The sequence below is a fragment of the Adiantum capillus-veneris genome, chromosome 25, assembly GCF_014529385.1.
Source record: "Adiantum capillus-veneris isolate H3 chromosome 25, ASM1452938v2, whole genome shotgun sequence".
NCBI lineage: Eukaryota > Viridiplantae > Streptophyta > Polypodiopsida > Polypodiales > Pteridaceae > Adiantum > Adiantum capillus-veneris.
The window spans coordinates 128,738,920-128,765,319 of NC_140955.1; positions in this window are offsets into that span (position 1 = coordinate 128,738,920).

Sequence of the window (26,400 nt, forward strand, 5' to 3'; positions counted from 1 at the left end):
GTTTGTAGATTTATGGGGACGATGGGTTTCATCGCTAATAGAGGATGAGGGGGCACCTAATTTCCTAAAGAAGGATCGGTTTGTGGCTGGGTTATGGCCAACTCTTAAAGAGAAGGTGAAGGGAAGGTTTCCTGCTACGTATGAGCTAGCAGTTAAAGTGGCCCGCCTTAAAGACAAGAAGTTGCGCCTAAAAGCCAGGAATATCGATGAAGAGGAAGCCGTTAGGACCCGACCACCTCTAGCACCACCTACAACAGCCACCCAGAGGATTCAACCACAAGAACCAATTGAAGATCAGCAAGACCTGCTCAACCGAATCACCAATCAACTTGAGAATCTCTCAGTCCATTTGATACAACAAGGGCATGCACACAATCACAACCAAGAGCAAGGGAGAGGACAACAAAGGCAAAACCAAGAATACCACTGCTACAATTGTGGGGAGGATGGTCATGGCATGTACTACTGTCGACACCCAAGGAGGCATAATTTCAACAGAGGAGCCAGGCAAAACCAGGTTTCACCACTGAGAGCAAGACCACCACCACCGAGGGAACCACAACAAGCACCACCCGTGAAAATCCTACAACCACCCATTCAACCACAACCTCTCATTCCACCCTTACCCCCACCACCAGTTGGCAATCAAACAGTAAGCAGCATCAGTCTTGAAGGTAAGGGAAAGGAGAAAGTGGAGGAGGATAAGACCAAGGTTAAAGGAGTAGATGCCATTGGGGTAAAACGCACTAGGCATGGTGAATCTTCCCAAAAGGAAGAAAAGATGAAGACTAAAGGGGAATCTAGAAAAAAGCCGCCCAAGTCACGACGTAAAATTGGCATTGTAGATTTCTCTTTTGGTGAATGTTCTAAACCATATGATTTGGTTCAAGATGTTTCTGTCCAGGGCCCAAAAATCACCTGGCCTGAGTTACTCCACCTAGCACCTAGGGTGAGGAGACAATGGACAAAGATGGTTAGCACGAGACGACCAAAGCCAAAGATAGATGGGGCTATCTCTAGGAGGAATCTAGATGACATACTACCAGTGATGGATGCTTACATCAAAGGACAACACATCTCCAATATCTACATCGATGGTGGCGCACAAATATGCGTCATGAGTGAAAAAATGATGCACCGTTTGGGTTTAGAGGTGAGTCGGCCGGCACCATGTCGAGCCAAAATGGCAAATAATTTAAAAGTTCAATGTGTTGGCGTCATAAATGCAGTTAGGATAAGGCATTCAACACTGAGGTAGATGTGGACATCTTTGTCATGCCACACAAAGGGGAGGGCTATCCTATCATTCTAGGGAGGCCTTGGCTTATGGCTATGAGAGGTAAGCAGGACTGGGACACCGGCATAATCCAGATGAAGGATGCAAAAGGGAGGCCAATACTTTACGACATGAAGATAGGTCAACAACGCGACATGGATCTAGAAACCTCCGAGGATGAGTTTTCTAGTGGTGACTCTTCAAACACTTCAGAGGAGGAGTCAACAGGGAGTGAAGGAAGTGATAGCTCCATTGAGGTAATGGGCCTCACATTCAACCACAACAAGGTGGAACCTTCAAAATTGCAACCATAGGTGAAAGTGGTGAAGACACTTCAACTACCTCTATGGCACGAGATTGGTGGAAGACGACCAAAAGTTATATTGACGACCACTTGGCAAGTCCTTTCTAGAGAAAGAATCATGCAGAGAAATGCAATTGAGGTCTATTGGCACTTTAGGTTTTCCTTTCTAATTGTGAACATTGTGTGTAACATTAATTTGGGAAGCTCTTTAAGCTGGGTTGCGACAAGAGTGGAAGGATTGACATCAACAACCAGTGGAATCAATCTAGGACACACCAATCAAGGAAGAATGGTTTTGCATACCAGTGGTAACATGGAGTCATTTTTCAAAATGTGGTTTGCATTTTATCTTTTGTACATGGTGGGCTCTCTTGTGCAACAGAAATCAACCATGCAATCTATCCATGTGGGCAACAAGTCTCTATCAATTTGGCATGAAGAAGGACAACAAGCAAGATATGACGATTATGGTGTCTTACTCCCTTTAGGCTATGTGTCTGGACGAGGAAGACATGCATGGTGACGCTTTGGAATACTTTCAAGGACTGATCAATTTCTTTCCATACCTTCAATCACTTATGCAAGAGTTAATTCTTGTGCAGCTTATGGACTCAAGAATCATTATAAGTGTGATCTTCTGAAGAGGACATTATTGCATACAATGGATTTACGCTTAGTGTGGGACCCAGGTGGACACCGAAAAGAACATTGGGGATCCTCATGCTTCCAAGGGATCCATTATTCCCTACAAGGATCTACCAGCCACAAAGGAGAAATCCTACTCTACTTCAACATGCCCAAGTACAGAGCTAGAGGCATGAATACCTCTAGCCTTAAGGGGAGGGCTAATGAGGCATGGTTTTCCATGCATGGGAACCCCCCATATTTTTTTTCTCTTTTACCAAAATATTTCCTATTATATAAGTTACTTTTGATTTTTTCTTCCCTTTTTCACAAACGTTTTAGCCTTTATTAAATAAATAATACTTATGCTAATCAATCACGATGTAGCATAAATAAGTAAGCTTTCTTTGTTGATCTCTCTTTTGACCTTAAATATTAAATATATATATTCTAAATTATATTATATATATTTGGTATTTTCTAATATATTTTTCATGTATATATATTATTCCACCCTACCAAATATTTTATTCCCTAGTTTTCATTTTCAAACCTCAACCCCACTTTCAAATTTCAATAATACCTCCATCTAGATGATTGCCTATCTTTTCAAAACTCTAGGTCATGTTTTCATACACACGAAGGAGCTTACACTTGAAGGCAAGAGAGAAGTCCACTCAAAGGGGACCACCAAAAGACCTTTGCAGCCACAAATAATACATTATTTGACTGAATTTTTTAAGTAGATAAGAACCCAGAATCTGAAGGAGAGTTCAACATGAAAGATTTAGCTCGTGATGTCAAATTTTAGCTCAATTGTTTTCAAAATTTTTGGAGTTATGAACGCGGAGCTATGATTTTTGTGGTGGACCCCAGTTTTCTCGTGTAATGGTGACACAGGCCATCCCCAATTTTCTTCCTTCTAGAATGGCTATGGTTCTACAAGTCTTCAAGCATGATTACAAGGGACAAGGCTCTTTTAATGAGGTCTTGTCTAGTCTAGAGTAATTCTATCACCATTTTTGGAGGATCCATCCTCATCAACAAGTATCCACCTTTGACAACCTCTCTTGTAAATTCTTACCTCTCTCTTCTCTCCCTAATAAGCTTATGTCTCTAGTCAAAGCTAGACTATTGTAAATATCTCCTATCCTCTACATCCTACCCACATTCTCTCTTATTCTCTCTCTATTGACTCTGGTATTTTAAATAATGAGGAGACAAGATGGGAGCCACAGTCACATGCACCCCATTTTCCTAGTCACCAAAGTGGGACACTCACCTCAAATAGAAATATTGCTAAATCCTTCCCTCCTTCCCTATATAAGGAGGCCATGAGAGCTCACTTGAAGACACACACACACACACACACACACCTATCCATGCACACTCTTGTGCTACATGCTTGTAGCATGAACCCTAATCACATAATCACAACACCATCATCATCACCATCACCATGCACAAAAGATGAGCACCACACCTCCACACCACTTGTAATTAAGGGTTGAAGGCACAATTTCAAGAAGAAGAAGGGGGGACACACTCATGATATTCCTCGCCATCAACTCCCATCTTTCCATTATGCCTCCTACGATCTTGTTCCCTTCTCATTTTCCTATCATACACTACCTATTGTATTCATCTTTTGCAAGCAATCAACACACTCCATCTTGGTGCTATACTTTGTGTCTCTTTGGATACATCTCATTGTGAGTATGGTATATGCTTGTTCCTTGCCATTTTTTCTCTTTCTGCTTATGTTAAGGTGTGCGGATTCGCCACCATACACATACACTCTCTCTCCCTCTCATATTACTACCATCTTGCTACTTCCATCTTGAGGTATGCGGATTCGCCACCTCTTGTATGAGAAGTGAGCATACTTGCATGTATCCGTGAACTCGTTATCTTCCTTACTACATGCACGAGTAGCGAGCCCATTCTCACTCACTCACCACTCCTCTCACCTTATTCTCTGACCACCCCATTCCACATTTGGGCGTGGATCTTGAAATTGTTTTCCATGGCATGTTTCATTGTGTATATGTATGCGTCCTAGCCGCATATCTTGCTAGGTGGTGCCCCTATTTCGTATTTCCCATGATGAGGCCATTGTGCATAGTCTTTGTGTAGAGGCCACCGGGTCTATTTTTTCACTTCCACCTCTCACGAGGCTACACCTAATCTTCACACACACAAGAGTTTTGAGTTAGTATTGGTTCTTTTTCAAAGTGGAGCTTTCATGGATGGGGTTATTTTATTTTTTAGGGTGTTTCTAGCTGCAAATCATCTAAGTCTTGCTTGATTTTGCTACGAATTCTCACAGTTAGAGGCCCGACGCTTTCCTAGTCGCATTGCGCACTTCTTGACACATTTTTGGTCAACGCGGCGCGAAGTAGGCTAGGGTGAGGGTTGAAAAGATTCATTGAAGGTCTCAAGACAAAGGTTTAAAGCTATGGAGAAATAAGAGCAACAGGGGGTCCAGTTTGATCCAGTAACAATGCAAATGTTTCAAGCCTTTGTAGTCTTTATGCAACAGTAGCAAGTTGCGGAAAGGAGGGAGATTTCCTCAACCAAAGTGCTTCAATCTGTAGTGAAGAAAATGGAACAACTTATAGGTGGAGATGTAACAAATTATCTTTGTGGATATGTAAAGGAGATGGAGCTTCACCGAGTGCCCGAAGCAGAGATCGTGCAAATTTTTGAACTAGATGCGGTTCCCGATATCAGAGAGCATGTAAGAGGAATTAGAAATGAGCATGGGGCAACTTGGGAAGCATTCAAATTAGCCTTCAAGGAAGAGTATTTCATGGAGTACTTCAAAAGGGTAACAAAGAGGACTTTTTTAGAGTGGGTAGTTCGTCCAAAAGAGGGACTTTTGCCTACCGAACTGCTAAGGAAATTTGAACGCCGCTATGATCAACTTTCAAGGAGGAACTAAGAAGGCTACCTTAAACTCAAAGAAGACAGAGATCTTTTTGCAAGCCGCAGGTAAAGAGATTCAAGAGAAGTTAGAGCTATTACTTGAGGATAAGGATGCAAAACAAGGCTTAGAGACTAATTGGAATGAAGTTGAAGATGCCATTTCACTACTAACTAAGAGACAACGACAAAGAGACAAGATGATAGTCAATCCTACTCAAGTCCCAAGTGTTCCTAAGAGTCCCATAAAGCCTGTTATTGTGCTCCCAAAGAGTGATAAGTTCATTCTAGATGATATTGTCAAGGGAATGCAAGAGCTCAAGTTAAAGCTTACAAGGCTAGAAGAAAAGGGGCAACCATTAGGACAATCTATAGGGCAAAGACCTCAAAACAAAGAAGGCTTTGTAAATAGATGCATATGGTGTGATAGTACTGACCATGGAAGGAGGGATTGTGAAAGTTTTAAAGACGCTTTGAAAAAGGATCTTGTTTTCTTTAAAGATGGAAAAATACATTTAAGTGAAATAGGTAAGCTCTTGGGGACAAACTTTGGGAAAGGTAGGATGAAGAAACTAGTTGAGGACATGGCTATTAGACATGCCATTTCAATGGTTGAGGCAACCACCTATGGTTTGCAAGTGGATCCTATTAAGAAAAAAGGATTATTCAATGTTGGAGAAGAGGAATCTAATGGTATTGGAGAGCTATGGCCATGCGCTATAGAGTCTGCTATGAAGGGTAAAATGACTATAGAGGTTTTACATGAAGCAGGAGATTGCATTCGGCTTCAAGCAGGTTGGAATGACCTTGTGGACTCTTTGTTATTGCATGCATACATTGCCAAATGTCAAGAAAATGAGGCCATTGTTGAAGAGAAACATAGGTGCAAGAATGGGGATGAACGACCTTCAAAGCGGGCCACAAGGAGTGGAGGTAGAAATGACACAGTGCCTCCTAGATCACCTTCCCCGCAACAGATGCATGTCCTCAAAGTGCCTATGCAAGAAGCCTCTAAAGAAAAGAAGAAGGATGAAACAAAATCCAAAGCAAAGTGTCCGGCCTACAAAATCTAATCCAATATAGAGGCAACAATGGATCTCAAAAAGGTTTTGGAAGAGAGGATTCTAAACAGTAAGGTGAAATTTACCTTGGGTGAGGTCCTTGGTATAGCAAAGCGGGAATTCCACAAAGAAATAATTGATATCATAAAGAGGAAGTGGCAGTCTCTTACTGAATCTATCCATGTACAAGGTGAAGAAGAGACTTTAAATGCACAAAGTGTACAGGTCTATGGTGAGCAAGATGAAGAAATTATTGTTGGATGCTACAAGTCTAGGGGAGGAGTAAAACACGTTTGCTTCTTGGATGATGAAGATGAAGTGGAGACCACTCACAAGAGCTACTACTCGAAGAGTCACTAGGCAAGAGCAACTCCTGAGACCCTGGTAAAAGTGGGAGACTTAGAAGATCCATACATTGCATTGATAGACCATGGGTCAAAAATTAACCTTTTGTCAAAGGGTCTTTATCAAAAAGGAGAATGGCCAATCGATATAAATCATGGATGGATGATCCATGCAGCATTTAACTCATCAGGGGAGTTGTACAAAGCTTGTTCAAATCTAAAGGTGACTATAGGGGATGTGAAAGATGACCAAATGTTTTTTGTACAGGAGATGTCTACATACCCACCCTCTTATCCTTGGGTAGCCATACATCACTACTACTCACATGGAAACCAAGGTGATGGACAATGGGTCAGCTTATGCTAGGATAAGGAGCAGGGATGGGAAGCATGCAGTACAATTCCTTACTGCTTGTGTGGACCATGAAAGGAACCGTGAAAGTCTTAGAGAGAAACCCTTTCCAAAGGCAAATAAAGAATTTAAGGACTAGAGGGATATCAAGGGTTTTGTCCATGTACCATTGTAGAGTGGGATTGGAGTGGTACAAGAAGAGAAAGGTTCTTGCATGATGTATATGTACAAGAAGAGAAAGGTTCTTGCATGATGTATATGCAAAGGAAACATTTTTTACAGGTTTTGTAGGATTATCAGACTATGGATCTATTGCTTTTACAGAGTGTGAGGACTTAAATAGGGGTGAGCGACAACATGTAAATAGTGTACAAAGAGGTTTGAAGATGAATGGTTTGCTAGAAGATGGTGAATGCATTGCAGGTGTGTTTGATGAGGGTTTGTTTGTGGATACTATGCAATACTTGGAGTCTTTAGTGGATTGCAATTTGCATATGGGAAGTGAGGTTGTGAAAGTTTGGTCAATAGAAATGTACAAAGTCATTAAGGATTTCTAAAAGGGCTCAAGGTGTTGATGTAAGAGTGGAGACTAAGTATAAGTCTGTGGAAAATAAAGTGAAACCGGTGGCATTACCTCTACCAAAAGATTTCACAAATAAGATGGAACAAGCTTCTTTGCAACCTAGCCTTCGTGACCCAAGCAAGATTGGACACAAGTTCACACAAGATTCTCTGAAGGAGTTAAAGGTTGGTTGCGAGGACAATTTGACAAAAGATGAAAAGAAATGCTTTGAAGACATGCTTGCCAAACACTGAAAAAACTTTTGCATTTGAGCCTTATGAGATAGGGTGTGGTGATCTATCCATTTGGAGCCTTCTTGTGCTCCATATTCAAATAGGTGGTTCAGATTTCCGAAGAAAAATGGTTCTTTACACTTTATTTAGGATATGCAACCTGTAAATAAGGTGACAATCAGAAATGCGGGTATAGGGCCATTTGTCGATGAGTTTGCAGAGTCATTTATAGGAAGGGAAATATATTCTTTGGGAGATTTGTACTCAGGGTATGATCAGCTCCAACTAGCAACGGAAATTAGGGACCTAACTACCATAAAGAAACCCTTGGGTTTAGTAAGGATGTGCACCTTACCTCAGGGGCAACTAATTCAGTTGCACATATGATGAATGGTATGAATAAAGTCCTACGTGAATTCATACCGCAACTACAATGCCTTTCCTTGATGATGTGCCAATCAAAGGATGTGATGTAAGAGATATAGATGTGGCTCTAGACTTAAGGGGGTGCCGCAAGTATGTGGCAAACCATATCAATGATTGTGATGAGATCTTGTAAAGATTGGAAGAGGTGAACCTTACCTTGTCTGGCCAAAAGTTAGTGTTTTGGTGTGAATGAAGACCTTGTCCTGCAAAGACTGATGTAATTTAGAGAATGAAAGAGAAATGTATAAATGTGACTAAGGTTTGAAGGTTCTTGGGTGCATGCATGTTTTATGTTATCTCGATTTCACATTATGCACATGTAGCAGAGCCTTTGTATCAACTTTTGAGAAAGAACCAAAAGTTTCAATGGGAAGAAATGCATACCCATGCCATGAAAAAATTAAAGAAGTTGGTGCTTATGTCGCCAACTTTGAAGAAAGAAAACTTTGAATGTGGAAGATATGTAATTGTGACAGTGGATACTAGCCCCACAGGAATTGGATGGGTGATTGGGCAAGATGATGATGATGGAAAGCGATATGTGGTGAGGTTTAGAGAAAAATTCTTAAGTGTTCGTAAATGCAACTATCCACATGTAAAAAGAGAGATATGAGAGTAGTCACGGCTTTGAAATGTGACAAAGAGTATTTGATAGGAGAAAATGTAATAGTGGAGACTGATTGTCTACCCCTTCTTGGAATGATCACAAGCTGCTCAACTCCCGACATTGATATGTTGAGATGGATTGCCTACATTAAGTCCTTGAATCCAGAATTTAAGCATATTGCATGGAAAGATAATCCAGTTGCCGATATGCTTTCAAGAGCAAGGTATGAAATGAAGAAGACATGGTTGTCGAGGGAGATGATGTACGGACACAATTCTATAGTATCTCTCATGCCAAGGGTGATCATGTCTGCCTGTCAAATGCACTTGAGTCATTTACAGAGGACCTATATCAAGGTGACTGGTTGCTCATTGGACGCTATTTGAGCACTTTGACAAGGCAAGAAGGGTGGACTGATCAAGATTTCAAAAGAATATGGAGAAAGGCCTATGGATACTTTCTGAAAGATGGGTACTTATGGAAGCATAAAGAAAAAAAAAAAAATGCCAATGAGAGTCGTGAACGATAAGGATGCTCAAATTGAGCTTATGAAAAAGTTTCATGACCTTTACTAAAATGAAAGAGAGGTATTGGTGGAAAGGTATGTATAAAGATGTATCTCACTTTGTGGAGTCTTGTGAAACCTGTCAAATGTATTCAAATGTACGTCATCGTGATGGGTTGCACCGTACTTACCCATTGGCCATGCACTATAAGTGGGTAGTAGATCTTGTTACCATGCCATTGGGATTATGGAAAATGAGATACATAGTGCTTGCATGGGAAGATTTAACCAACCAAGTTGAAGGTCGTGCTCTAAGAACAAAAATCATAGAAGGGGTATGTAAGTTCCTCTTGGATGATGTAATTAGCCATTATGGCTGTGTTGGGAAAATAATAGCGGACAGGGGTTTTTCTCTAGATTGGGCATTAAACTTGCTCTCACTACTGCATGTAATCCTAAAGGAAATGGAAAATCAGAGCGTGGGCATCCTCCTATCATTAAAGCTTTGGCTAAGGCCTACAAAGGTAAAATGGGAGAGTGGCTTAAGTTATTTCCTTATGCTTTATGGGCTAATCGTACAACTGATAGCTCAGTTCTGGTTATATGCCTTTTGAGTTGATGTATGGTCAGAAACCTATAATACCAATTGAGGATGTAATTCCCACATGGAATGTATTGCCTTGGGAAGATGGAATGAGTAGGGAATACCTTCTTGATTTGCGCAACCGCTAGAAAGAAGGCCCCAAGATATTGAGATGTAGTAGCACGATTGAAAGATGCAAGGTTAAAGAATAAAGATAGATTTGATAGGAGGCATAGGCTCAAACCTAAAGATATTGCGGAAGGTTATTGGGTGTTGGTGTATGAAAGCAGTCTTGACAACCAGCATTCAACGATAAGAAAGATTTCAAAGATATGGTTTGGTCCTTATGTGGTTCAACATGTACATAGAAATGCAACTTATACCTTGCATGAATTAGATAGAACAAAAATGAAGATTCCCATTGCAGGGAAAAGAATCAAGTTATTCAAAAGAAGAGGTGATATAGATCCCTTTGATTCACATAAAAGTCAGAATGAAGGCTTTGATGAAAATGGTATGGATGTGGATGAAGAACAAGAGGATGTTGCATTAGATTTTGTTGAAAGCGATGATGAAATCGACATGTATGTGGACTTAAATGAAGACTGAACCTGCAAAAGATATATGTGGCACATGCCGGAGGATGTGCAGGTTTAGAGGGGGTGGATGTCGTGATGTGGAACATTCATAATGTGAAACTAAAATATCTACCTCACTCTCAATTCTTTTGTCATGTGGGACCGAATGCTATAATGTACATTGTGTGATATATGCGAAAATAGATGCCACGGCTACAGCCATGTACATACCTTTTCGGGCAGGCGAGGCGCTATACATGGAACTATGGCATGATTTTTTACATAAAAATTTTCCTATTTTGCTTTCGAAATGTAAAAATGTCAAGTGTATCAAAGTGGCACGCTTGTTTTGCCTAGAAAGTTCAACGCGGGCATTCTCGATAAAAAATAGCAGGTTTCGTGCGCTCACATAAAAGACATGTCCAAAGTGCTTACCAAGTGGGAAAATAAGTTTCAAAATGAAATCCCAATGGGATTTTTCCACAATTTTAGGGATTTTTCTCAGCTCGTTTGGGTTTTTTACGGATAAAAAGGGGCATTTTTGGGCTAAAAATGGCCATAAAATGGTCAAAAATAGCCTGAACATAGCTCAAAATAGCTCCAAATGCCACATCAACGACTGTGCCATTGTTTACTAAGGTTTGTGGGAAATTTTAGAGCCAAGAATGAGCTCATTTGGGCACATGAGCAAGGAGATACAACCATTCCTTTAAAGGGTGCTAGTGCAGTCCCGTGCTGCTTCAACTACATGGTTGAGGCTATGAGGCCTCCAATTAGGGTCTCCCTTCCTCAAATAACTACTTGGGCTTCTCCTATAAAGTACTAAATCTTCCATGAAATGGTCACGACGAGGAATTGAAGCGTCATTTTAGGGTTTTTAATAGGTCGAATGAGCACTGCATCTGTGCCATTGGGAGCGAGGCTACACCTAATCTTCACACACAAGAGTTTTGAGTTAGTATTGGTTCTTTTTCAAAGTGAAGCTTCCATGGCTGGAGTTTTTCTATTTTTTAGTGTGTTTTTAGCTTCAAATCATCTACGCCTTACTTGATTTTGCTACGAATCTTCACGGTCAGAGGCTCGACACTTTCCTAGTCGCACTACGCACTTCTTGACAACGTTCTCAAGAATGTTCACCATTTCATAAGGTACATTCAATGAATTCAATATTTGCACCACCGTATTGGAAAATCCACATTGAGTAAACCTGAGAGTTTGTTCCAGGAATGCCCGCTTGTCCAACTCAAACGGTGTTGGGTGCTCGAATGGATAGATCCTCTTCTAAGAGAGAGAAAGGTGGAAGAGAAGGGGAAAGGAGATTAATATGTGGTCAAATGAAGAAGGTTGTCACCACTCAGGGGGCCACACGCTTGAGAAACGTTGTACGCCATCGAGCTGGAGTGATCTCTCTCGCTCTCAACTGGATACTTCTGTGTGTGTGTGTGTGTGTGTGTGTGTTCACACTTGATGCCTGGGACAATCAACATCCCTCTCTCTCATTCGCAATTCGCACGTTGTGTCACTATATAGATGGATTTGCAGGGTACACATGCCGGATCAAGGAGAACGCGACACGTGTTAGGGGGGACGAAATACCTCCACCTTTTATAATAGAAGACCATATTAAGTATTATGGTCAAAATCTTGCATTATGGGAATCTTCAAAGCAAGAATATTCATGTAATTTGGGAATTTCCCACTTAAAGTGGAAAAAAATGAAGTAAATATATTCATCTATGGTTGGTAGCTGTAGATGATAATCTTGTAAATTGTGGTGTTGATAAACACCAAAAATTAAGAAAATACATAAGAAGTAACTAGAAGAAAAGCGTAAATTAATTAAAGCAAAAAAGATACAATTACCGATCTTGTTTATAAAATTGAGTAGTACAATGACAATATAAACTCCCATATATTTATTCTTCATTTGATGCGATATTAAGACTTTGATTCAAACATGGTTGATGTGCATGGGTCACTCCTTCTTTGGCTTTTAGAGAATGCCTTTTAGGAGTTCCAAAAAATGTCCCTTGTTTGTTTGGTCTCCAAGAACAAACAATTGCATCAACATTTTCCCACACTTGTGGGTCCTTGTAGTTTATAGCCCCAAAACCATTCCAAAAATTGGTGTAAGCTAGCACAAGGTGCCCAATATTGAATCAAAATCTTTCTATATTTTGGTGATGTAGGCTCTTTGTCGATGCCTAAAAAGGACATGGCAAGCCAAACAGAATATATTTATGTGTCGCTCGGAAGTAGCATCACAAAGTGACCCTCTTGCACATCAATCATGGGGTCAAATTCTTCCCTTGGTCTATCTTGTTGAGGTCCACAAAAATGGTAATTTAACTCGTCTAGGCCTAAGAACCTCTCTGTCCCTTGTTGAAAATTCATCACATTGCTTTGTAATTGATGGTGTTTCTGAGTTTTTGGCCAAAAATGTTAGTACAAGAATGCTTCTGATCTCATTTTTTTCCAATCTCATCAATCACCTTACTTAAATAATCTATCATGGGTCTATAGTACCTTGGCACACTTATACCACCTCCTAAATTTTACCAAAATCTTATGTAATTCTTTAGTCCTAGAATCACTTCCTCATGGGCCTTAACATATTGCGCCATTGGTACCAAAGCAGGATTTCCTTGTGGTAACATTAGATTCCCTTCACTGTCTGTTTTCCAAAGAATAATACTTCCACTCCAATCCAATACACCTGCATGTGCCTTATATTGCATCCTGGTGTTTTCTCTTGCATAAAGAACCTAAATTGAAGTGGTTTGGAGTGACCAACAAGTATCTCCTATCCATCACAAAGATAGACATCATAGTATTTCTTGAAATCAGGAACCTTAGTGAGCAAGAATAGAGCTTGAGATGAAGATGAGCTAGTTCTTAGTGTATCCATCAAATGTGGCAAAGTATAAGTTTGTGTAACTCTCAACTACTCTGAAAACCTGCTAAACATAGCATCTATGTCCTCATGTATATGTCCAACCATTAAAAATACTAGCTGGATGGTTTTCAAACCCCCCCTTGCAACAAGCAATGACAAGTAAGAAAATAAATATTGATTCTTATTCTCCCCAACACAATTATCAAGTTGTAGCAATAAGTTCTCTGGAAACTCGCAGAATGTTGATTGTAAAGCATCCTCTTCTGCAATTTTAGGTGATTGATCAATAGGCTCTTTGCCGTCACTCATGTTGTGGTAGTCTAAAGCATCCTTTGTGTTCAAAGCATGTAGTAGTGAAACATTGCTCCTTGGAAGCCCATTTGTTACCAGATCACCAAGTGGATGCTTATCCATCCTTTCTAAGTCGTGTAAACAATTAGCAATTGAGAAAACTCTAGGGTTTGGATCAAATGGCCACAAACCATTCAATACAAAGTGTTCATAACGACCTTCTCCATGTCCATGAGTGATGATGCCAACTAGATCCACCTGCAAATTGTAACTTGAATCCACACCCTTGGGAACACATAGTCTTGGAATTGTTGTCTTCTTTTGATCCATCTTATCATGAATTACACATACATATTTATCTCGTTGAGTTTCTAAAAATTTGTGCCATGCATAATAGAGGCTTTTGCAACTCTCCTCTTGTGCCATGTGAACTTCGCTCTCCCTCAAGAGGAGAGCTCTTTCTTCAAGTCTAGTTTTGGTTTCCAATCTTGCTTTGATTGAACTACAAATATTTCACTTAGAGAACTCACTTGTCTTTGTTAAGGTGACATGTGGGTACTCTTTGTTCCAAATTCTACCAAAAGAAGACTGGAAAAGCTTCTTCTCATACCCCATTTGTTTCAAGCGTCATGTTGATTTCACTTAAAATATCCACTTGTTTGTATGTTAATGGAGTTACCATTTGAGTATCCCTTGAACCATCCAAGATTGTTCTACTTCTATGTGGCATATTCGCAGAGTTTTTATCCACAAATTCATTGAGCAGTGCTCTTAAGCTAGTATGTTGAAGTCCTCTTCTCAATGTACATGTGTTTCCATGCACATATTGACACACACCATTCTCAAAGTTTTCCTTGTAGCGGTAGAAAGATGTCTTTGGTATGCCATGTAGCTTATACCATGCCCTACAACAAAAAATAGTCCCATTTATCTTGAACTGGTTCCACACCTTCTCATCTTTTTGGTAGCATATGGAGAGAACATCATAAACATAGTTTATTCGTGTCTTCTAAGATTCTCCCCAAAATTCTTTTTATAACCTCAACAACATATCATGATTTGCATACTAACAATATTTTTCTACTCAACAATTGATACATGAAACCCTTTGAATCCATTTAGCTGATAAATAGAACCTAGAAGTTGGTTGTGCTTTTTCTTTTTGCATCCTATTGATGAAAGTGTATCGTCTCTTCCTTGAACATTGAACAGTATTACCCTCATGACTTATTTGAGCATTGTCTTCATCAACGTTGTCAGTCATTTTTTGGATGTGCATAAAGTCATTAATTCATTCTAAAAATCTTGCCCACTAGCCTCATGTATATATGTGTACATAGCCCTGCAAGTTTTGGAAGTGGCCTTGTAAAAATCGATGTACAAAGGTGTGACTTTTCTAGGCTTGAATGTTGATGTTTTGGAATGTTCCAGACTCCAAAATATGGGTTTTAATAATTATTTTTAGCTGTTCTTTATAGCTTGCGAATCGTACTTGTACATCATGAGTTATGAGGATCCAAAGCGGGCGGTCTCAACTTAGAAGGTGATTGCAGGTGCATACCAGATGAGAAACTAGGCCAACTTGGGGGTCTAAGATTAGAAATACTGAAGCTTTATATTTCTGGAGATAGCCAAGGTGATGGGATTCAAGCCGTGTGTTGTGGTGCATCATTCGGTGACCGGAGCAGCAAGTTATGCCTCAGGGAAATTTGTCCGAGAAGTTATTATGCTTGGGGAAAGAGCTGGAATGTTTGGGGCGTGGGAGGAGGTTTCCATGTGGCATGGGAGTCATCCCACATGGGAAGAGGAAAGGGGAAAGTGGAGGGTACATAGGGCACTTTGGGAGCCCATTATGGTGTATCAAAGGTGAGAGGAGCTCTCTCAAGGCTTGGCTATGGGGGCTCGTGGGGTCATGGGGAAGGGGATGATGAAATTTTCAGCCCACACCAGCTGCCCAGGTGCTTGGCCGCATTTTTTGTTCCTCGGACACTTGCCCCCACCCCATTCCGACAAGTCATTTTCACCCAAGAAATACCAAAATTGGACCAATTAAAAGATGCCTAAAGAGAGAACCGAGGAGAGAGAAAATCCTTGGGATAGGAGACAATAAAAGCCCCCTTTTTAATAGCTGCAATTCTCTACAGACTAATAAAAAAGGACAAGAAAAGGAGCAAGAAAAAGGACACCTCCATGTTTTTGAGCAAGAAAAAGGACACCTCCATGTTTGAGCGGCTATAACTTCTTTGTTTCTTCTCTGTTTTTTGCCTATGGATACCCTATGGACATATCCACAAGAAAAGCTTTGTCACGATGTCCTTTGTTTCTCCTAATTTTAATTGTGTTCCATGCTTGGAGGGTTTTTCATAAATCTCTACAGGTGTCTATCATAGGAGTTTTTGGTCATGCAGTAGTTCTTGGTTCTGATGGTGGAGCTCGTGCAAGGCTATAGGGGCATTCATTTTCCATCTCCTTTGCATGCTAGCATTTTTTTGGTGACCCCACTAAGGAGAAAGTGCTACCATGCTCCAATTGTTGTGAAATATGTTTATTTTATAGGCAGTGAATGTAAGAGGGATGTGAGTCCTATAAACAACCGCCTATGTATGTGCAAATTGTGGACAGCACTTGAGGCGGTCATATAATTGGATTGCAGCCTTTGGAGGGTCATAAGGTTTTGTGAATCCAAGCACTGGGGGACGGGTTACCCGGTGTGAGGTGGATTAGGTACTGAAGCGATCCATCGACATCCCTTGAGCTTTCGACGTCACATGTAACTATTTTTGTGGCAATCAAACAAGGTGGACAAATTTCCACAGTTTCATGGATTGCCTAATGAGAATGCACGGACTTTTTTTGAAAAATTGAAAGTCAATTTCTTGCTACAAAATATACTAGACCAAGCTATATTGTTGCAGTTGCTGCTGCAGTACAGTTTACAGGATGAAGCAAAAGTTTGGCTACACAATCATGTAGAGTTGGTGAAAGCACAAACTTCAAGGGTAGTAGCACATTGTAGATCCATTGAAGTACCTGATGAAGTTTGGCATGAAATTTTGGGGTATACTCAAAAGGGTAATCAGAGTGTTGATGATTTTGTCATGTAGTTCACCCGTTTATGAGATAAATGGGCCCGAGCTTTGGGAAATGAAATCCCTCAATCCATGTTAAAGAAGGGCCGTTTTGTGGCCAACCAAAAAGAAATGCTAAAGGTCAAAGTTGAGATGAAAAGGCTTGCCACCTTCGAGGAGGTAGTCGTTGTCGCTAGAGAGAAAGAATGGAAGGCTCAAAGACTTAATGAGTATGGGAAAGCGGCCCTTGTGCAAAATAATGGTGGACAAAAGGAGGAAAATCACGCAGAGACTAGAGGCCAACCTGTTCAAAAGGCTTCTAATACCGAACAGTTACAACAAAATATGCAAGGCATGATGACCATGATCCAAGAATTGTGACTTAGTGTTCTTGGAGGAGGTGGTCATGGTCGTGGACGTGGTAGAGGAATGGCTCAGGCATGTGAAGATCAACCTAATGTGAATGTTGGTCATGGACAAGGTGATTTTGAGCCATAGAGGAGGTTCATCCCCACTTGTTATAATTGCGGTGAACTTGGTCATATTAGCACTTATTGCTCAAAACCAGCAAGGATGGGAGGTGATATGTTTCCACTTCCTCAATAGATTCCTAACAGGGCTAATGATTATGCATTGGATATATGAGGGGATCAAGTTACTAAACAATAAAATCAAAATTCAACCTTTGGTGGTCATGTGGGCATTATGTGGGTTGAAAAGAAATATGCAGATGTGTTGCCAGTAGGCAAAAGAGAGAAGGAAGGCTATGCCGTGCTAGGGCCTAGTTGAAAGAAAGGGAAGGAGAAGGAGGGTGAATATGCGAAAGCCAAGAGGAAGAAAAAACCTCGTAGAAAATTTGAAGTGGAAGATTTGCCTTTGGGAGAAGGACAAATAGCTTACAGTTTAAAGGAAGACCTGATTTCCTAAACTTAAAAGGCAGTGGAAGTCATTAGTGAATCCAAAGAAAGAGCCAAAGTATGGACAAGTCAGAGTGTTATCTGTGGGAGATTTACCCGACATCTGTCATGTAGTGAATGCTTGGCACAAAGGTGTGGGCATGGGAGAAGCCCACATTGATGGAGGTGTTCAAGTTTGTGTGATCACACAGTCATGTGTCAAGAGACTGGGTCTCATTACATGTGGAAGCTCTGGGTTTTGGATTTGACTAGCAAACCATGCCAAAGTGAAATGTTTGGGAATGATAAAAAATTTGGAAGTCGAAGTCTTTAACGCAAAGGTTATGGTAAAGTTTCATGTTATGCCAAACGGTCTGGGAGCCTTTCCTCTCATTCTGAGATGACCTTGGTTGAGAGATGTTGGTGCCATGCAAGATTGAGGCAATGGCACAATTAGTGTGCATGGCAAGAAGGGTGAAAAGAGAGTGTTTGATATGACTACCAAACAACCTATGGCACTTGAAGATGTGAGTGAGAATAATGAATCCAAAACTACCAGCAATGATAGTTCTGAAGACTCCAAAAGTAGCACTCCTTCGAGTTCCAGTGATGAGGGTGAAGTGTCATTTTTGTTGTTGGACGAGGAATAGAGAGAACTTAGTGAAGTGCTGCAATTATCAAGGAATATAAATGCTTCAAGACGTTTAGAGCAACTGAAGAGTTGATGCAACCAAAAACAGGAATTGCCAGTGAAGAAAGAGTTAATTCAAAATATGTTGAGTATTGATTTGACGCAAGGGGAAAGAAGGGAGTACTTTTCAGCAAATGGTGGACCTTATGTATATCTATGCTTGAATGGAGCATATCTTAGACAAGTGGTGGACCTTATAGGCCTCTATGCTTCAATAGAGAATAGCTTGGACAAGTGGTGTACCTTGTGGACTTGTATTCTTTTATGGAGCATTGGTAGACCTTATGGATTGCTATGCTTAAAATGAGCATACATTGGACAAGTGGTGGACCTTGTGTCTATCAATGCTTTAATGGTGGCAAGTGGTGGACGCTATGGCTCTCCATTCTTCAATAGATCATAGATTGAACAAGTGGTGGACCTTATGGGCTTGAGTGGAGCATAGATTGGACAAGCGGTGGAGCTTATGGTACTCTATGCTTGAATGGAGAAGAGACTGGACAAGAGGTGGACCTTATGGTTCTCTATGCTTGAATGGAGCATAGATGGAAAAATGGTGGACCTTATGTTTCTCTATGATTGAATGGAGCATAGATTGGGCAAGCGGTGGAATTTATGGTTCTCTATGCTTGAATGGAGCATAGATGGAAAAGCGGTGGGAGTTAATGATTCAGCAAAGAAAAGATTCAATAAGTGGTGGAACTTGTGGTTCTCTTGTTGGAATGGAACTTAGCTTGGACAAGTGGTGGACCTTTTGGCTCCCTATGCTTGAATGGAGCATAGCTTGGTGGATGTTATGGATGGAGAATAGCTTGTTGGATGTTATGGATCCCTATGCCTCAATAGATCATATATTGAACAACTGGTGGACCATATGGTCCTCCATGGTTGAATGGAGCACATCTTGGTTGATTAGTGGACCTTATGGTCCTATATCCTTGAAGCAAACATATCTTGGACATGTGGTGGACTTGATGGCTCTCTATGTTTTGATCAAGTACACATTGGACTAATGGTCGGCCTTATGGCCCTCTATGATTCAAAAGAGCTTAGCTTAGATAAGTGGTGGACATTGTGTCTCTTTACGCTACAATTAAGTTATGCTTGGACATAACACGTTTATAATCTTGTTTCATCAACTCCATATGACTAGCTTGTACAAATGGTGGAACTCTTTCTATGTTCATATTGAAACCTATCATAGAATATTTCCTATCTCTAGGATTCAATTGAATTTTTATTGCACATGTGGCCAAGTGGTTTATCTTGAAACCTAAATGTGAATTAGCTTCAACATAGTAGCACCCATTGTACAACTTATCATAGATCGAATACTTCAACTCTCCATATTCAATACCCCCAACCATGATGGGCCCCAGTGGGGATTCATGCATAACATCTTGGATCGGGGTCTTAATCCAACTTCCTTGATGGGGTATGGGGTAGTTCCCCTGATGGGGGTGTGGGGGCAATGCCCCCAGTGAAGGTTCAGGGCCAGCGCCCCCGATGGGGGTTTGGGGGCAATGCCCCGGCGATGGGGTTCAAGGTTTTCGGTAGACCCTCTTTTTTGTTTTTTTTTTCAATTGCTAGGTCAAAATGTCCAATTTGATAGAAAATCTTTTAAATTCTAGCCTTGTTACACACGCATTATAGATTTTTAGATAACCTAGTGTAAGAAGATAGTGGAAAATAAGGAAACAAAAAAATTTAACAAAACAATAGAACAGAGACGACTTGCCAAACACAAGAAAAGCAGTAGCACAAAGGTTGTTCAATAGAATAGACGAGATTCAACAAACACAGAGGCGAATCAACAATACAAAGAAAATTCGGCAACACAAAGGCGATTCATAGCAGAAAGGGGATTCAATAAAAACAAAGTTTATTCATTAGAAAATAGGCAAAATAGAAGAAGCTTGTGCTTGCAACCTAGGGAAGATTTTAGCTCCTGCAAACTAGTATCTTGCACCATCCAAGATAGTCCTGCATGTAGATCACATCAGAGCTGAATTGCATAGAGGATTTTCACATCATCACAAACAACATCTCTTGCTCTTTCGAGATCAAGAGTTTGTGGCAAGGTGCAGGTATTACAAATCTCTCTTTGTCTCTTTGTCTCCCTCTTTCTCTCACCCTCATCTGCCTCAATCTTGAGGTTTCAAGAAACCAACATGGCTCTTTTCTTTTGTATGCCTTCTTTTATGCTTACACACATACACACACACACACAGCCCACAAATATTCTCTTCCTCTCAATATTCTCTTCACTCATATGCACACCCACACAGACACATAAACAAGCATAATCAAATACATACTCTTTCTCTCTCACACAAACATTCAAACCAAATTCAATTTTTTCAATTATGGCTCTGTTTATGCTTATTGTGCAGGTACATCCATTGTGATGATAATATTCATGCATTGTATGTATAGACGTATGAGTGACTGTGTGATTATTTTTCTTGTGTAAAGGTTCTATGTACATATTTATAGGTAAAAACAATAATGTACACGATAGTGTAAGTTTGATTAGACTTACTTGTGAGTTTTGGTGAGGCTATTTCTTGCATTGAGGTATTCTTTCGTATTGTTTAGCTTCTTTCTCTCAATATGTCTCAAAATTTGACTTTCCTTTTCTTTCTCAACAAATTTATTATAGCTTGATGACAAAGTCTTAGTGGGATAAAATGAGAAAAGATCTAAACATAAAGAAAGACCAGCTATCATATTAATTTCACCTAGGTTGCTAGTTGTCCTTAGGGTTTAGGGTTGAGGTTGGGGTTGAAATTGGGATTGAACAAGTGGTGGAACTTGCTCTTATGTTGTAACATCTCCATGAGTCAAGGTCTCATATATTTTCTTCACCGGTGCTTGTATATTAAGGTTGTCCAAAAGTGGATCTCGGGTTTGAGTTTCACTCTGTAAGAAACTTTAAATTTACGTGGGAAAATTAGAATTCAAGGAAAAAAATTCAAGAGGAAAAATTTAAACTGGAGCCTGGTAATTTGAATTCAGGTGGGAACATTTAAATTGAAATGGAAAATTGAATTCAAGTGAGAAAAAATGAATTCAAGTGGAAAAAGTTAAATTTGTGTGGGAAAGTTTGAAATCACTTTGTTCAGAATTGCAATGAGGTGGATCTAAAAGACCAGCTATCATATTAATTTCACCTAGGCTACTAGTTGTCCCTAGGGTTTAGGGTTTAGGTTCAGGTTGAAATATTGGACAAGTGGTGGACCTTGCTCTCATGTTGTAACATCTTTGTGATGCATGGTCTCATATGTTTTCTTCACAAGTGCTTTTATGTTAAGGTTGGCCAAGTGGTGGATCGCGGGTTTGAGTTTCACTCTACAAGAGACTTTAAATTTAGGTGGGAAAGGTTGAATTCAAGCAGGAAAATATGAATGACTGCTTTGGCAATTTGAATTTAGGCGGAAAATTTCAAATTGAAGCGGGAAAACGTGAATTCAAGCGGGAAAATATGAATTTGCGTAAGAAGTTTGAATTCACTTTGTTCAAAATTCCAATGAGGTGGATCTAGGAGATACCAACCATTGCATCTACCTTCCAACACTTGGTTAGAATGGCCAAGTGGTGGATCTAAGGTCAAGGGAAGAGTGCTAAGAATGGACAAGGGGTGGGTCTAGGTCTGGTTATCCCAAAAACTTTATTTAAAATTGGAAGGTGGTGGATATAGAAGACACCAACCACTATATCCACCTTTCAAGACCTGGCTAGAATGGCCAAGTGGTGGATCTAGGATGTACCTTTTTTAGACGCTTTATTTGAAGTGTCAAGAATGTATCTACCTTCCAACACTTGGTTAGAATGGCCAAGTGGTGGATCTAAGGTCAGGGGAAGAGTGCTAATAATGGACAAGGGGTGGATCTAGGTCTAGTTATCCCAAACACTTTATTTAAAATTGGAAGGTGGTGGATATAGAAGACACCAACCACTATATCCACCTTTCAAGACCTGTCTAGAATGGCCAAGTGGTGGATCTAGGATGTACCTTTTTCAGACACTTTATTTGAAGTGTCAAGAATGTATCTACATTTCAAGACTTGGTTAATGGCCAAGTGGTGGACCTTTAATGCACCCAACTTCAAGAAATCATTAGAATGGCTAAGTGGTGGATCTTGGATGCACCCACCTACCAGTAGTGTTTTAGAATGACCAAGTGGTGGATATTGGATGCACCCACCTCCCAAGACATGGTTAGCATGGGTGAGTGGTGGATGTTGGATGCATCCACCTTCAAGACTTGGTGAGAATGGCCAATTGGTGGATCTTGAGCTTACCTAGCCCACATATTTTGTTTAAAATTTCAAGATTTTGGATGTAGGAGAAACCAACCATTGCATCCACCTTGCAAGACTTGGTTACAATGGCCAGGTGATGAATTTTGGATGCAACTACATTCAAGACTTGGTTAGAATAGCTAGATGGTGTATCTAAGGGCTGCATATCCCACACACTTTGTTTAAAGATGGAAGCTTGTATATTTAGGAGACATCAACCATTGCATCCACTTTCTAGAACTTGCTTAGAATTGCCAAGTGTTGGAGCTTGCATGCACTCACCTTCTAGTACTTGGTTATAATGGCCAAGTGGTGGATATAAGACCTGACTTTTCCACACACTTTATCTAAAATTTCAAGGTCAAAATGGTTAAGTGGTGGATCTAGAGTCTACTCGTGCCACAAAGTTTGTGTAAAATAAGAAGTTTTATGATGGCCAAGTATTGAATACACTCAGCTTTAAGACATGGTTAGAATGGCCAAGTGGTGGATCATCCACCTACCAATAATTGGTTAGAATGGCCAAGTGGTGGATGTACGGTCTATATTTCCTACAAAAACTATTTAGAATTGATAGATGGTGGCCATAGAAGAAACAAACTATTACATCCATCTTGCAAGATTTGGTTAAAATGATGAAGTGGTGGATTGTAATTGTAGACACCTTTAAGACTTGGATAGAATGGCCAGGTGGTGGATCTAAGGTCTATATATTGCACACACTTTTTTTAAACTGGGAATTTGATAGATGTAGAAGAAACCAACCGTTGCATCCACCTTGAAGGATTTGGTTATAGTGGCCAAGTGGTGGATCTTAATTGCAGCCACCTTTAAAACTTGGCTACAATGGCCAGATGCCACCTTGCAAGACCTGGTAAGAATGGCCAAGTGGTGGATTTTGAATGCAACCACCTTCAAGAACTAGCTAGAATGGCCAAGTGGTGGATCTAAGGTAGACTACCTTTCTCACACACTTTGAAAGTTATAAATTGGAGGATTTAGGAGACACCAACCATTGCACCCACCTTCTAAAACTTGGCTAGAATGTCCAAGTGTTGGATCTTGGATGCACTCACCCTGTAGGACTTGGTTAGAATAACAACATAGGTAATCTAAGGTCTACCTATTTCACACACTTTATTTGAAATTGCAAGGTGGTGGAGCTAGGAGACATCAACAACTGAATCCACATTTCAAGCCTTGGTTATAATGGCCGAGTGGTGGATCTTTGATGCACCTACTTCCCAACTCTTAGTCTAAATGGACAAGTGGTGGATCTAGGATCTACTCATCCCATAAACTTTGTATAAAATTACAAGTCTTATGATGTCCAGGTGTTGAATTCACTTAACTTTAAAACATGGTTAGAATGGCCAAGTGGTGGATCATGGATCTAAGGTCTACATATTTCACCTTCAAAAGTTGGTTAGAATGGACAGGTGGTGGATCTAAGGTCTAAATATTTCACACACTTTGCTTAGAATAGGGGGTTGGTGGCTGTAGAAGAAACTAACCATTACACCACCTTGCAAAGAACTGGCTAGAATGGCCAAGTGGTGGATTTTGGATGTAACCTTCAAACTGGATAGAATGACTAGGTGGTGATGTAAGGTCTACCTTTCTCACACACTTTGTTGAAAGTTATAAATTTAAGGAAGGAGACACCAACCAATGGACCCACCTTCCAAAACATGGCAAGAATGGCCAATTGATGGATCTTATATGCACTCACCCTAAAAGATTTGGTTAGAATGGCCCACTGGGGGATTTAAGGTCTACCTATTTTAAGCACTTTATTTGAAATGGCAAGGTGGTGGATCTAGGAGACACCAACAATTGGATCCACATTTCAAACCTTGGTTATAATGGCCGAGTGGTGGATCTTTGATGCACAAACTTTCCAAATCTTAGTCTAAATGGTCAAAAGATAGACCTAGGATCTACTCATTCCACAGAATTTGTGTAAAATTCCAAGTCTTAAGATGGCCAAGTTTTGAATGTACCTAATTTTTAGAATGGCTAGAATGGCCAAGTGGTGGATCTAATGTCTACCTTTCCTACAAACATTATTAAAACGGATAGATGGTGGACGTAGGAGAAACCAACCATTGCATCCACCTGCAAGATTTGGTTATAATGGCCAAGTGGTGGATCTAAATTGCAGCCACCTTCAAGCCTAGGTTAGAACGGCCAGGTGGTTGATCTCAGGTTTTCATATTGTACACACTTTGTTTAAAATAGGAAATTGGTGGTATGTAGGAGAAACCAACCATTGCATCCACCTTGAAAAATCTAGCTAGAATGGCCAAGTGGTGGTGGATCTTGGATGCACCCACTTTCAGGAATTGGCTAGAATGGCTAAGTGGTGGATCTTGGATGCACCCACCTTCGGGAATTGGTTCGAATGGCTAAGGATGTAATGTTTAACTTTCTTACACACTTTGTTGAAAGATAAAAATTGAGGATTTAGGAGACACCCATCATTGCACACCCCTTCCAAAACTTGGCTTGAATGGCCAACTGTTGGATCTTGGATGCACTTACCCTCTAGGAGTTGGTTAGAATGGCCCACTGGGGAATCTAAGGTCTACCTATTTCACACACTGTATTTGAGATTACAAGGGGGTGGATCTCTGAGACACCAACAATTGGATCCACATTTCAAGCCTTGGTTATAATGGCCGAGTGGTGGATCTTTGATGCATCCACTTCCCAATTTTTTGGTTAGAATGGCCAATTGGTGGATCTAGGATCTACTCATCCCACAAACATTGTGTAAACATCCCACAAAAATTGTGTAATATTACAAGTGTTATGATGGCCAAGTAATAAATGCACCTAGTTTTAAGACATGGTGAGAATGGCCAACTAGTGGATGAACGGTCTACACCCACCTACCAATACTTGGTTAGAATCGCCAAGTGCTGGATCTACGATCTATCTTTTCTCTAAACACTATTTAAAATTGATAGATGGTGGACGTAGAAGAAACAAACCATTATATCCACCTTGCAAGATTTGGATAGAATGGCTAAGTGGAGAATCTAAATTGTAGCCACTTCAAGCCTTGGTTAAAATGGTTAGGTGGTCGATCTAAGGTCTACATATTGCACACACTTTGTTTAAAATAGGAAGTTGTTGGATGTAGGAGAAACCAACCATTGCATCCACCTTGAAAAATCTGGTTATAATGGCTAAGTGCTGGATCTTGGATGGACCCACCTTGAAAAATAAAAAGTTGGTGGATGTTGAAGAAACCAACCATTGCATCCACCTTGAAAAATCTGGCTAGAATGGGTAAGTGGTGGATCTTGGATGCACTCACCTTCAGGAACTAGCTATTGAGCTTATATGTGAAGCTACTCAATATATGGCTTCTCTATATATGGCACCCAGGTCCCCTCTATATATACATCATCTCATGTGTGTATTCTACACACTTTGGGGTTCTACTTCTGTGCTCTCTCCTTCTCTCTCAACATGGTATCACAGCAGTACGTTTTTGTTTTCGATTTTTCTCCTAATCAAAACCGATTTTGCAGAAACTACTCTCAAAAGAAATCGGAATCGATGTGTTCTACAACTTTGCAGAAGGAAGTCTCTTCAAATTCTGCACCGATTTTCAGTTATCGTTCGCGGACTGCGTACATACCTGAAAAACAGCTTCCGCGTTTTGTTTTTGATTTTTTTGCTAATTGAAAACGATTTTGCAGAAACTACTCTCAAGAGAGACTGGAATTGATGTGGTCTACAACTTTGCAGAAGGAAGTTTTTTCAAATTCTGCACCGATTTTGAGTTATCATTCGCGGATTGCGTACATACCTGAAAAGCAACTTCCGCTTTTTGTTTTTGATTTTTCTGCTAACTGAAAAA